The sequence below is a fragment of the Cetorhinus maximus genome, chromosome 10 (genome assembly GCF_964194155.1).
Source record: "Cetorhinus maximus chromosome 10, sCetMax3.hap1.1, whole genome shotgun sequence".
NCBI lineage: Eukaryota > Metazoa > Chordata > Chondrichthyes > Lamniformes > Cetorhinidae > Cetorhinus > Cetorhinus maximus.
The window spans coordinates 21086998-21100743 of NC_135888.1; the positions used below are offsets into that span (position 1 = coordinate 21086998).

Here is a 13746-nt window from a genome sequence, read left to right on the forward strand (position 1 = left end):
CTGGTGGGGCAGCCTTTGATTCGCCCGCCCCGCCATCACCTCAGGCCTTCAGTAATCTGGGCGCCATATTTAAAGGGCGCCCCTGCACAGAGCTAGCTCTCTCTGAGGGATCGAAAGCTGCTGCGAAGCCATGGTTGCCAAAGGGAGGAAACATGCCGCTCCCCAAATTTAGCAACGCCTCCCTTGGGCGCCTACTGGGCACAGTGGAGGACCGCCGTGAAGTCCTCTACCCCTCCGCTCTGGGTGAAGACCAGCAAGCAAGGTGACAAATCCAGCACGGGTGACAGTGGCAGCGATGGTCACTGCCAACACCCTGCAAAAGAGGACAGCCACTCAGTGCCGGAAGAGGATGAATGACCTCCATTCTGCCAAGGTAAGTCACTCTTCTCATCACTCTCAACTCACGCACTCAAAAACCCATCACGCATCCACAGGAATCTCACTCGGAATCACAGAATCACAAAATGTTAATGGCACAGAGGGAGGCCATTCGGCCCATCATGTCTGCGCCGGCTCTCCAAATGAGTATTATGACCTAGTGCCATTGCTCTGCCTTTTCCCCGTAGCCCTGCAATTTGTTTCTATTCAAATAATCATCTAATGCCCTCTTGAATGCCTCGGTTAAACCTGCCTCCACCACACTTCCAGGCAGTGCATTCCAGACCCGAACCACTCGTGTGAAAAAGCTTTTTCTCACGTCACATTTGCTTCTTTTGCAAATTATTTTAAATCTGTGGCCTCTCGTTCTTGATCCTTTTATGAGCAGGAACAGCTTCTCCCTATCTACTCTGTCCAGCCCCCTCATGATTTTGAACATCTCTATCAAATCTCCTCTTAGCCTTCTTCTCTCCAAGGAGAACAGTCCCAACCTCTCCAATCTATCCTCATTGCTGAAGTTGCTCATCCCTGGAACCATTCTTGTAAATCTCTTCTGCACTCTCTCCAGTGTGTTCACATCCTTCCTGTAATGTGGTGCCCAGAACTGTGCACAATACTCCAGCTGAGGTCTAACGAGTGTCTTATATAAATTCAGCATAACCTCCTTGCTCTTGTACTCTGTGCCCCTATTAATAAAGCCCAGGACACTATATGCTTTATTAACTGCTCTCTCCACCTGTCCTGCCACCTTCAATGATCTATGCACATATACACCCAGGTCTTTCTGCTCCTGCACCCACTTCAAAATTTCACCCCTTATTTTATATTGTCTGTCCATGTTCTTCCTACCAAAATGTATCACCTCATACTTCTCCACATTGAACTTCATCTGCCACCTATCTAACCTCTCCATCAACTTGTCTATGTTCTTTTGAAGTTCTACACTGTCCTCCTCGCAGTTACAACACTCCCAAGCTTCGTATCATCTGCAAACTTTGAAATTACCCCCTGCACACCAAGATCTAGATCATTAATATATATCAGGAAAAGCAAAGGTCCCAATACCAACCCCTGGGAAACGCCACTACAAACCTTCCTCCAGCCCCAAAAATATCCATTGACCATTACTGTCAGCTTCCTATTTTTCAGCCAATTTTGTATCCACGTTGCTACTGTCCCTTTTATTCCATGAGCAATAATTTTTCTCATAAGCCTGTTGTGTGGCACTGTGCCAAATGCCAGTTCAAGGGACTCACTGCCAGTTCATGGGACATCAGCTTCACTCTCTCACACACACCTTCATCTGCCCTCTGATCATGTCATCATCCTGTCCATGGCACTACTCACCACCCACACATGCCAGGCATCCTTCTCATCTGGCCAGACGGACGTCTTGCTTCTACTCTACACCTGTCTTCATGCAAGACAAGCTGGCACACAACAAGAGGAAGAGGTTGCAGACTGGTGGAGGAATGCCCAACATCAAGGTCCTCACAGATTTTGAAAATAGAGTCATCCAGCTGGCCGGTGACAATCTGGACCATTCCTGTGCCGACGGTGAAGTCGGCGGTGCTCAATCAAGTGAAGATCCAGGAGTGCAACATCCATCAGACAACCATGTTGTGTGTGAGTTCCCCTATTCCTCAGCCCCCTGTCATGCCCTAATTATCTCTCCTTGCTTTCGCAGGCACATCTGGGAAGCAGCTAAGGGGATCCTCAGCTCAAGCCCCAAAGACACCTCAGAAGAAGAATCTGGTGACACCCTAATTGAAGTCCCGTCACAGCGCTCACCCACACCCTCCACCAGCGTGGAGACACACACCTCAGTGGGACCAAGTTCTAGAGTAGCCTCAAGAGTCACGATGGTGAGCACATCGCACTGTCTGATCCACAGCAGGCGGCTTCAGGGACTTCCCAGGTTTCCGGCACTCAGAGGACTTCTGGAGGCCAGAACTTTGCTGAGTCCGAGTCAGATGAGGAGCCTCTAGACTCGGTCATACCTCAGTTGCTGGAGCTGCGAAGGCAAGCTCAGGAATATCAGGAAGGAATGTCCGGTGCACATCAGATTGCAGGGCATGATGGAGGAGACCGTCCACCTTCAGTCTGGGATGATAGTACCAGCATGCCAACACATCACGGTCAACATTGGTAGGATGGCTGCCGCCATGGAGACCTTGGTCCAGGTCATTGGTTCTGCACAGCTGCACGGGCTGAATTCCAACGCTAACACCATAGTTGCCCTCCAACAGTGTCAATGTGAGCGGGGTGCAGGGCAGCTCGATCTCACTCCAGCTTCCCCTTCTCCTTAAGGAGTTAGCAAGTGGCCCTCGGGCACCCATAGGGAGGAGGATCCGCAGATACACGCCATGAGGCCATCCACCCAGGTGAGTCTGAGAGTATCTGGCCCATCCGAATCCCCTCTTCCTGTGACCCCAACGGCTCCAACTCCAGGAGGGTGCCACTGCCACACAGCAGGAGCCCAAAAGCAGGCCGGGGCTCTCAGGGTCTCAGCCCTCCAGAGGACACCGCCAAGATCATCACAGACAGGGTGTAGCAGTCAGAAGAAAATCAATTAGATATTCACAGAGACAATGTGAAGAGCTATGGAGTGTCCTCACTGCATGTCGTCATCATCATCCTCCTGGAACCTAGAAGCTATTAGGGTCTTCGCTGTGTCTCCATGACATGAGCCTGAGCACTGAGGGTATGTGCGCAGCCATCAGCCACACAGGAGTCAAACATTCACAGATGCAAGGTGAGGATGTCAGGACTGTCCTCACTGCATCTTGTCATCATCCCCCATGAATCATATGGCTGCGAGGGCCTCCCGAGCGCGCCTACCTCACCCGGCCAGTGCGATGGCCTCATCGTCGGCATCTTCGCCTTCGAAGACCTCATCATCACCCTCCCCTTCGACATCCTCCTCATTGGAGGATACGTGCAGCTCCTCCATCTCCTCCTCAGCCAGGTCCTCCCCTCGTTGCAGTGCCAGGGTGTGAAGCGCGCAGCAAGCGACAATGATGCACGACACCCTTGGTGGACTGTATTGCAGTGCTCCACCAGACCATGCCTTGCCCGCCCCCTGGCATGTGTTTGGGGGTGTAGATCTGATTGTCACAAAAAAAGTACTTGGGATTAACTTGCTAATACAGGGGTCAATGGGGAATGAATGGGTTCTCCATGGAGATGAGGAGTTGGAACATACCCTCCTTCCCCTCATGGTCAACAGGCACCTGCCCCATGTAATTAAGGTGCCCACCATTGCCCTATAAACTCTGGTTAGGTCTGTTGTGGAGAACAGCATGATCTACAAATGGTGCTAATGAATGAACGCTTTTGACAGGCACTGATTGGCGACAAGGTTTGCTGCCAGTGCACCCTTGAAAAATTTAGGCTTCTGTGTTTATTTCAAAATTGTGGAGGCATAGAGAGCGTCATGAACTGGGTCTTCCACTCTCCTCCATTATATATTCCGTTTCACAATAACTGCAAGGGTATAACTAAAGATAAATACATTCTGACTCTGCGACAGTGTTAAATGTGTTCACTGGATTTCAATGGCAATAATAACCAGGTGAGATGTCAACCAAGCTATGATTTTCTGTCACCCATTTTATAATATTGTGCAAAATGTAGCCTTATAAGCATTTAATTTCAATGCTCAGTGCAACACAGATGAATTTGCTCATTTGCAAACAGCCCTCCCAGATCAGCTACATTCTCCTCAAGAACTGATGTAACAACACAAAATCCATGAATTCAGAGAACTCTTGCATCTATTCATCAAATGATTAATCGTAGATAAGAAATGCCCAATTGAAAGGTGTTCATCATTATGGCAATTTCTGCTTTTATTTTATATATACGCAATCCCATAGCATTGGTCGCAATGATACAAGATGCACTATATATTAATAGGGATCGGCAACAACCTGTGGATATGGAAAGTAAGTGTGATCTGTATAAGAGTGTACACAGTGTTCCTGGAATGAGGGGATTGTCCTGTGAGGAGTGATTTTGTAGACTAGGCCTAGGAGAGTGGACTAGGCCTAGGAGAGTAGACGAGGCCTGCAAGAGTAGCCTAGGCCCTCGAGAGGAGATTTGATAGAGGTGCTGAAAATCATAAGGAGTTTAGAAAGAAGGGATGATCCCATTAAAACAGATAAAGTTCGTAAAGTACTTGACAGGGTAGATGACTGTGGAATCCAGAACACGGGGGGTCACAGTTTCAGAATGAAGAATCAGCAGTTTAGGGCTGAGATGAGAAGAAATTTCTTCACTCAAAGGATTGTGAATCATTGGAATTTTCTACCCCAGAGAGCTATGGCTGTTCAGTCATTAAGGATAATCAAAGTAGAGATCGGTAGATCAGCCATGTTGGATGGGAGAGTGGCCTAATTCAGCTGCTGTTGTTCTAAGAGAATTTCTGAGCTAAAGGAAATTCAAAGGATGAGCATCGAATAGCAATTTAGTAATTTCAGGGCAAAATAAAGCCTAGAATGAACCATTTGTGAATTTAACATATAAACCCCTATGAATAGAAAACATCAATTCAGCAGAGGCCTCATATTCATAATGATCCACTTCCGCGCAGGGAGGCGGAAACATTATAAATTGATATATGGCAGGTTGCTAGTTGTGTTTGGTTACAGGCCAGGTTTGGTAAAAACCTGGAAATAAATCACATGCTCTTCCCCATCCAGGAACGGGTACTTGGCAGACAAAACAGGAAAAATAGACAAATACAAGGGGAAGGCATTAAAATTAACATTTTTATTTCCACATGGGTAATATTTATATCTGGTTTTGAATTCGCAGTGAAAGTCAAATGTTAGTTTGTTTTGATTTATTGGGCTGGATTTTACCATGGGTTTCAGGACCCCAACATCTGGAGGGAAGGTTGGTCCTGACTGTAGGACCGACATGGTGATTTTACTGCAGCCGGCCTCCTAATTGGCTAATTAAGGATGGTAGGCAGGCTACTGACGTTGCTGGTCCAATCCGGTGGCCGACAGCTCTGAAGTCTCAGTGACGTCATGGGGGGAAAGGTAGTCACTGCCGAGGCAGGTGGGAAACCTCAGAGGTGCCTTGAAATGGAGTTGCCCATGGAGAGGTATGTAAGGATTAACATTTAGGGGACTGAGGGCAGTAGAGTCTGTGGGACAGAGGGGAACCTCCTCCGGAGGGGTTGTTAGGGCTGTGGAGGCTGCCTTCCCTGTACCGCCCCCCCCCCCTCCCACCCCACCGCCACCTCTTTGGGCCATGGATCCCTCAGCTACGATGGGTCCCTGTGTTGGGGCAGGGGGTCTGCCTCCATGAAGCTAGCAGCCTCCCCTAACAGCAGTGGGCCACCAGCCATTGGCAAAACACAAGCAGCCCTTAATAGAGCTTTTCAATATGCAATACTCCGCCTCACAGCCCGCTCACTGGGAAATTTCCCTGGCTGTGGGATTGGGGATGTGTCCTGACAGGATTCCTCACTCGCCCTTCTCCTCACTATTTTACCAGCCACACAGACACATCCTCCCTTGCCTCCCCAACCACCTCCCATCTTACCCCCCCCCCCCCCCCCCCCCCCCACAACCACCATCACCCATCACCCCACAAGACGACATCCCATCCCGCCACCGGGGTCAGTAAAATTCTGCCCGTTGTGTCAGTGCTATTGGAATGTTATTCTCTAATTCCCCATTTTTATTCCATTTGAAGCATTTTGAGAAGCACCAGTTTGTTTCTGTCCTACTGGTAGAAATGTTCCTTTCCACCTGGTGCAAAACCTTTCAAAAAAACGTTTGCACCTCTTCATGTCTGCTTGACGGGCCAGACTCCAGTTTAATGCCGACCAATTTTCAAAGCTGCTTTGCATGTGTAGTATTCTGACCGTTTGGGTGCCAACTGACTCTGAGTAAAAATGGCCGTATTAGTTTCAAACATTTAATTACGCCAGTTTGTTCTTGTCCTTCATGAGTCCTGGTGATCACAGTGGGTGCTTGCTCTACAAAGAACTCCTTTCTCCTGATCTTGGTTGCGCCAGTTGGCTAGTTTGTACAACTGGGAAGGGAGAAGAAAGATTCCCTACCTTCCCTACATTCTTTGAATGGGCAAACACAGCCTCTCGTCAGTGTAGGTAATGTATGGAGTGTATTGTTACATGTTTGTATTTTGGGGGCCAGGTGAAAATGGGTTACCCTTTTTCATGTAGGCTCCACCTGTATGCTGTGCGTGGTTTTGTCAGTGACATCGTGGGCTGGATTTTCAGCTCGGCGGGCAGGCGCGTGCCCGACACGCGCAAGTGTGAAACAGCGTGCGATGATGATGTCGGGCGAGCGTCCCAACGTCATCGTGCGCTCGCGCGATATTCCGGTCGGCGGGTGCGCACTCAGGAGTCGGCAGCACACCCGCCGATGGTTAAGAGGGCTGTTAAGTCCATTCATAAATTATTTGAAGTGTATTTTTCCCTGCCCGTCCAACCTCACGGCTGGCGGCCGGGCGAAAAGGCCAAGCGGCCTTAGGATTTTTGAGGAAACCTCATCCACGGCGCGGGATGAGGTTTCCGATGTTAATTAAAAATAATGTAAAATTGTTAAATCTCATTTTTAACACGTCCCTGCTCGTGTGACAGAGCCACATGAGATGGGGGGGGCTATGTTTACCTTAATTTAAGAATCTTTATTTTAAATGTTAGAAATCTTCAGCTCCCTGAGGCAGCTCTGGTGCCCTCAGGGAGCTTTCACTGAGCGCACCACCCCCCGCGCACGCACACGCTGACTTCCACGCTCGCCCTCCTCCCTCCCCCACCCAGGCAGTGCTGAGTGTTTCAGCGCGTGATTCATGCTGGCTGACCGTTAATCGGCCAGCCAGTGTGAAATCGCAGTCGGGGGCCCGATCGCAGGCAGTGGACCGTTGCTGGGCCCGCGCCCGCCCCACCCGCTCGACGAGGGGAAGATCCTCCCCCCGTGACACCGGAGAGTATCTCAGAATCGTACGTCGTATGCTTCAACCATCATTTAAGAAAAGCTATGAAGAAGGGCCACACGGACTCGAAACGTGGGCCTGAATTTTCCCGTCGGCGATTTGGGGGTGGGGCCCCGCTCGCCGAGGGGAAAATGACGCGGGGTGACGTCGGGAGGAATCGCCGGAGCCATCCCGCCCCATTTAAATCTTCAGGAAGGCTGGGGGGGCACAGCGCAATCAGCTGTCCGCCCGCCGACCTGTCAATGGCCAATTGAGGCCATTGACAGGATAATTAAGGTAATTAAAGGACCTGCCCGTCCAACCTTAAGGCTGGTGGGCAGGCCAGGAGCCCCAGCGGGCTTCTTAAAAAACATGAAACCTCATCCACCGGCGGGATGAGGTTTCACGTCCGTTTTTAAAATCTTAAATAAACTTTATGTGAGATTTATTAACATGTCCCATCTCGTGTGACATTGTCACATGAGGGGGACATGTTAATATTTTTTTTATTTTTCTATTTTGACACTTTGAAGCACTGTCAATGATCTCCCTGAGACGGCACTTAGTCTCAGGGAGCAGTGCGCTCTTTCGTGCGCACTTTGACAGTTGGGGATTCCCTCTCCCCCGGAACAGGAAGTGCACAGCGCTTCCTGTCGGGCAGACCGCTGGGCGGCCCTTAATTGGCCCGCCCACTTAAAATGGCGGCGGGGCCCGCTTGGGCGGCAGAGTTCGGCTGCCCGCCCGCCGCCAAGCCGGTGGGGTCCGCCCGCCAACCTAGGGCAAAGTTCTGCCCATTAGCTCTGTTTCTCTCTCCACAGATGCTGCTGGACCTGCTGAGTTTTTCCAGCATTTTCTGTTTTTATTTAAAAAAGCATATTGTACAAAGGTAGACATGATTTAAACCTCACCTGATGTTAAATTGGAAGGAGTGTAGCTATAGTCTGCCTTGGCTTTTTTATTGCATGTGTCAAAAGTTTTCCCATGTTTGAGGAAGGGGAACGAGTCACCATTGTAATACTGGAAACACGGCAGCCAATTTGCACACAGCAAGCTCCCACAAACAGCACTCTGATAATGACCAGACAACCTGTTTTTGCGATGTTGATTGAGGGACAAATATTGATCAGGACACCAGGGATAACTCCGCTCTCTCGGTCAAAATAGTGCCACAGGATCTTTTAGGTCCACTTCAGAGGGAAGACAAGGTCTTGGCTTAACATCTCATCTGAAAGACAGCACCTCCAACAGTGCAGCACTCGCTCAGTACTGCGCTGAGGTGTCAGCCTTGGTTTTTGTTCTTGTGCTCTGGAATGGAACTTGAGCCCACGGCCTTCTGAGTCAGAAGGCCAGAGTGCTGCCGACTGAGCCACAGCTGACACTCCAACATCTGAAAAATGTTGAGAAACTCCAGTGGTTTATTTTAAATCTATATGCCATGGTAGCCAGTGACTGACCAAACCTATGGCCATGATAGTGGGCCTGAAGAAAAGGGTGTTAGAAGGTAGCAACTGAGTGAGCAGGCAATTATAATTTTAATTTCTTGACAGGCTTGTTTGATGTTTTCACTTACTAACGCGCCATTGGGGGAGGAAGAAAAGACTCTTGGAATAAAGTAATAACATTGCTGTAAATAACAGCCCCAACTTCTATGCACGTATATTCCAAGATAAACGTCGTGATACCAGTGATTCCAGAAGCTCAGAAACCCATCCTTTTATTTTCGCCAGCCCCCTTTAAAGGCAGACGTGCGCCTTGTGACAATATAAACATTGACACCAAAGGCAGAGCCCACTGTTTCTTTCTGACTGTTTCATCCAGGCCAGTGTTGAGGTTTGTCTAACATAGTCAGTTGAGTACCCGGAACCTCAGGCATCCTTACTTAATCGTTTGTCGTTGCGAAGAAAACCGCACAGCCGCTTCTCAGAACAGGGGATTATTTGTGAGGATTGAAGTATGCTCATTATCCCATTAAAGCCTGCTCTGTGACAAATTGGATGGCAGATAAACATTGTCATTGTCATGCTGGAGTATCCCTTTCAGCATTAAGGTGACTGATTTCCTTTAAACATGAGGCAATAATGATATGACTGTCAGAAGCACTGTGATTTGCTACCACAATTCCTATTATTATTATCAGGACTTGACTGCACAAGGAGGTTCTGGTGCTTTTAAGAATAGCAGTGAGTTAACAGACTTGCATTCCTATAGTGCTTTTCGCAACCACTGGATGTCTCAAAGCACTTTACAGCTAATGAAACATTTTTGAATTGTCGCCACTGTTGTAACATAGGAAACACATCAGTCTGTTTGCACAGCAAACTCCCATAAGCAGCAATCTGATCATGACCAGGTAACCTGTTCTTTTTTTGTGTGATGCTGACTGAGGGTCAGTATTGGCCAGGATACTGGGGATAACTCCCTCCCCTGCTTTTCGAAATGGTGCCATGGAATCTTTTGCCCACACGCAAAGAATCAGTCGGAGCCCCCGTCTGATGTCTCATCTGAAGGCCGGCACCGTCGACAGTGCAGCACTCCCTCAGTAATGCACTGGAGTGTGGACTTTGATTTCTGTAATCAAGCCCTGGACTAGGACTTGCCTCGGAAGTTGTGATTCAGAGTTCTGAGTGCTGCCAAGTTGCACTTGATTTAACGTGGTCACAAAATATGGATCAAAGACAGGATATTGGATTTGAGATGCAGTTCAGTCGTGATCTAACTGACGGCAAAACAGACTCGAGGAGCCAAATGGTTTGTCCCTCTTAACTACATGAAGAGTCTTTGGCAAAACAGCAAGGAATATCATCTTAGACAAGCAGCTGCCAGCCAGGCGGGGAAAGTCTTGTTCTGGGAATTGTCATGGATTCGAACGTGCTTTTCTGTTCGAGACCCCATATTGCTTCATAAACAATCGTATAAACTGTAGGAGACATTTCTAAATGATATATTAGTCTGATGTTTAATAATCAGAATCCCAATATTTGAACTTTGGGTTACTTTTACACGACTGAGATTTGTTAGCAAGTACAGATCTCAGATTGCGACAGTTAGATTTGCAGAGTAAAATATTCACAGTAAACCTGTTCCTCCGAATGTTTTTCCTCTGCAGAGAAATGCAATTGCTTTCAAGTTCTGCTGGAGGGGTATTGATAACTCTGAATGAGAAATATCTTCACTTTTTAAAAATATTCGTTCATGGGATGTGGGTGTCGTTGGCTGGGTTAGCATTTATTGCCCATCCCTAATTGCCCTTGAAAAGTGATTGCCTTGCTAGGCCATTGCAGAGGGCAGCTAAGGGTCAGCCACATTGCTGTAGGTCTGGAGTCACATGTAGGCCAGACCAGGTAAGGATGGTAGATTTCCTTTCCTAAAGGGCATTAGTGAACCAGATGGGTTTTTACAACAAAAAACCAATGGTTTCATGGTCATCATTAGACGTTTAATTCATCATCTGCTGTGGTGGGATTCGATCCTAGGCCCTCAGAGCATTACCCTGGGTATCTGGAGTACTAGTCCAGAGACTGTGCCACTGCCTCCCCCTGGACTAGTGACCTGTCTATGAAAGGGCTTTGCTTACAGATTTCTTTTTTATATTCGCTGATGCGATGTGGGCATCGCTGGCTAGACTAGCATTTATTGCTCATCCCTAGTTGCCCTTGAGAAGGTGGTGGTGAGCTGCCTTCTTGAACTGCTGCAGTCCATGTGGTGTAGGTACATTCACAGTGCTGTTAGGGAGGGAGTTCCAGGATTTTGTCCCAGTGACAGTGAAGAAACGGCGATATATTTCCAAGTCAGGGTGGTGAGTGGCTTGATTGAGAACTTGCAGGTGGTGGTGTTCCCATCTATCTGCTGCCTTTGTCCTTCTAGATGGTAGTGGTCATGGGTTTGGAAGGTGCTTTCGAAGGAGCCTTGGTGAGTTGATGCAATGCATCTTGTAGATAGTACACACTGCTGCCACTGTGCGTCGGTGGTGGACGGAATGAATGTTTAAGGTGGTGGATGGGGTTCCTTTAATACATAAAACAGTCATGTGATTGTTTGAAATTTGACATTTTTGTGTTTGTCCAGATGAGTGCAGAGCAATCAGCTTCAGCAACATGTCTTTCCTATTTTTTCATTCATTCACGGGATGTGGGCTTCGCTGGCTGGGCCAGTATTTATTGCCCATCCCTTGAGAAGTTGGTGGTGAGCTGCCTTCTTGAACCGCTGCAGTCCATGTGGTGTAGGTACACCCACAGTGCTGTTAGGGAGGGAGTTCCAGGATTTTGATCCAGCGACAGTGAAGGAACGGCGATATATTTCCAAGTCAGGATGGTGAGTGACTTGGAGGAGAACTTCCAGGTGGCGCTGTTCCCATCTATCTGCTGCCCTTGTCCTTCTAGATTATAGTGGTTGTGGTTTTAGAAAGTGCTGTCGAAGGAGTCTTGGTGAATTCCTGCAGTGCATCTTGTAGATGGTACACACTGCTGCTACTGTGCGTTGGTGGTGGAGAGAATGAATGTTTGTGGATGTGGTGCCAATCAAGCGGGCTGCTTTGTCCTGGATAGTGTCAAGCTTCTTGAGTGTTGTGGGAGCTGCACTCATCCAGGCAAGTGGGGAGTATTCCATCACACTCCTGACTTGTGCCTTGTAGATGGTGAATAGGCTTTAGAGAGTCAGGAGGTGAGTTACTCATCGCAGGATTCCTAGCTTCTGACCTGCTCTTGTAGCTACAGTATTTATATGGCTAGTCCAGTTCAGTTCCTGGTCAATGGTAACCCCCAGGATGTTGATAGTGGGGGATTCAGTGATGGTAATGCCATTGAACGTCAAAGGGTGATGGTTAGATTCTCCCTTGTTGGAGATGGTCATTGCCTGGCACCTGTGTGGCACGAATGTTACTTGCCACTTGCCAGTCCAAGCCTGGATATTGTGCAGGTCTTGCTGCATTTGGAAATTGACTGCTTCAGTATCTGAAGAGTCATGAATGCTGCTGAACATTGTGCAATCATCAGCGAACATCCCCACTTCTGACCTTACGTTGGAAGGAAGGTCCTTTAGGGTTGGGCCAATGACACTATCCTGAGGAGCTCCTGCAGTGATGTCCTGAAGCTGAGATGACTGACCTCCAAAAACCACAACCATCTTCCTTTGTGCTAGGCATGACTCCAACCAGTAGAGAGTTTTCCCCCTGATTCCCATTGACTCCAGTTTTTCTAGGGCTCCTCAATGCCACACTCGTTCAAATGTTGTCTTGATGTCAAGGGCAGTCATTCTCACCTCACCTTGGGAATTTAGCTCTTTTGTTCATGTTTGAACAAAGGCTGTAATGAGGTCAGGAGCTGAGTGACCCTGGCGGAACCCAAGCTGGGCGTCAGTGAGCAGGTTATTGCAAAGTAAGTGCTGCTTGATAGCACTGTTGATGACCCCTTCCATTACTTTACTGATGATCAAGAGCAAAATGATGGGGCGGTAAATGGCTGGGTTGGATTTGTCCTGCATTTTGTGTACAGGACATACCTGGGCAATTTTCCACATAGCCGGGTAGATGCCAGTGTTGTAGCTGTACTGGAACAGCTTGGCAAGGGGCGTGGCAAGTTCTGGAGCACAAGTCTTCAGTACTATTGCCGGAATATTGTCAGGGCCCATAGCTTTTGCGGTATCCAGTGCCTTCAGCCATTTCTTGATATCGTGTGGAGTGAATTGAATTGGCTGAAGACTGGCATCTGTGATGCTGGAGACCTCCAGAGGAGGCTGAGATGGATCATCCACTCGGCACTTCTGGCTGAAGATTGTAGTAAATGCTTCAATCTTATCTTTTGCACTGATGTGCTGGACACCTCCATCATTGAGGATGGGGATATTTGTGGAGCCTCCTCCTCCAGTGAGTTGTTTAATTGTCCACCACCATTTACGACTGGATGTGGCAGGACTGCAGAGCATAGATCTGATCAGTTGGCAGTGGGATCACTTAGCTCCGTCTATCACTTGCTGCTTATGCTGTTTGGCACGTGGGTAGTCCTGTGTTATAGCTTCACCTCATTTTTAGGTATGCCCGGTGCTGCTCTTTTCAGCAGTATGATTTAAAAAATGGCTTACTTTTAAAAAAAAAGTAAGCTCTAGTTATTTTCCGTAGCTGATGCTGATATTGTACTTCTTGAATTGCATTCTTAGAATGAGATGCTCTTTTGGTATATTGTGGGGTTTTTTTCTCAACTGGGGCTCGGTTGCTAGCACTCTGGCTTCTGAGTCTGAAGGCTGCGGATTCAACACCTTTTCCAAAACTTGAACACAAAAGTCAAAGCTGACGCTCCAATGCAGCGCTGAGGGAATGCTGAACTTTTGGAGGTGCCATCTTTTGGATGAGATGCTAAACTGAGGCCCTGTCTGCCCCCTCAGGTGAGTGCAAAAAGACCCCATGGCATTACCTTGAAGATG

General features: G+C 48.2%; 1 protein-coding gene across 2 annotated transcripts in view; it reads left to right on the top strand.

Annotated features, from left to right (window-relative positions):
* Nucleotides 1-13746, top strand: part of col27a1b (collagen, type XXVII, alpha 1b) — a 605111-nt gene that overhangs the window by 115997 nt on the left and 475368 nt on the right. The window lies entirely within an intron of this gene.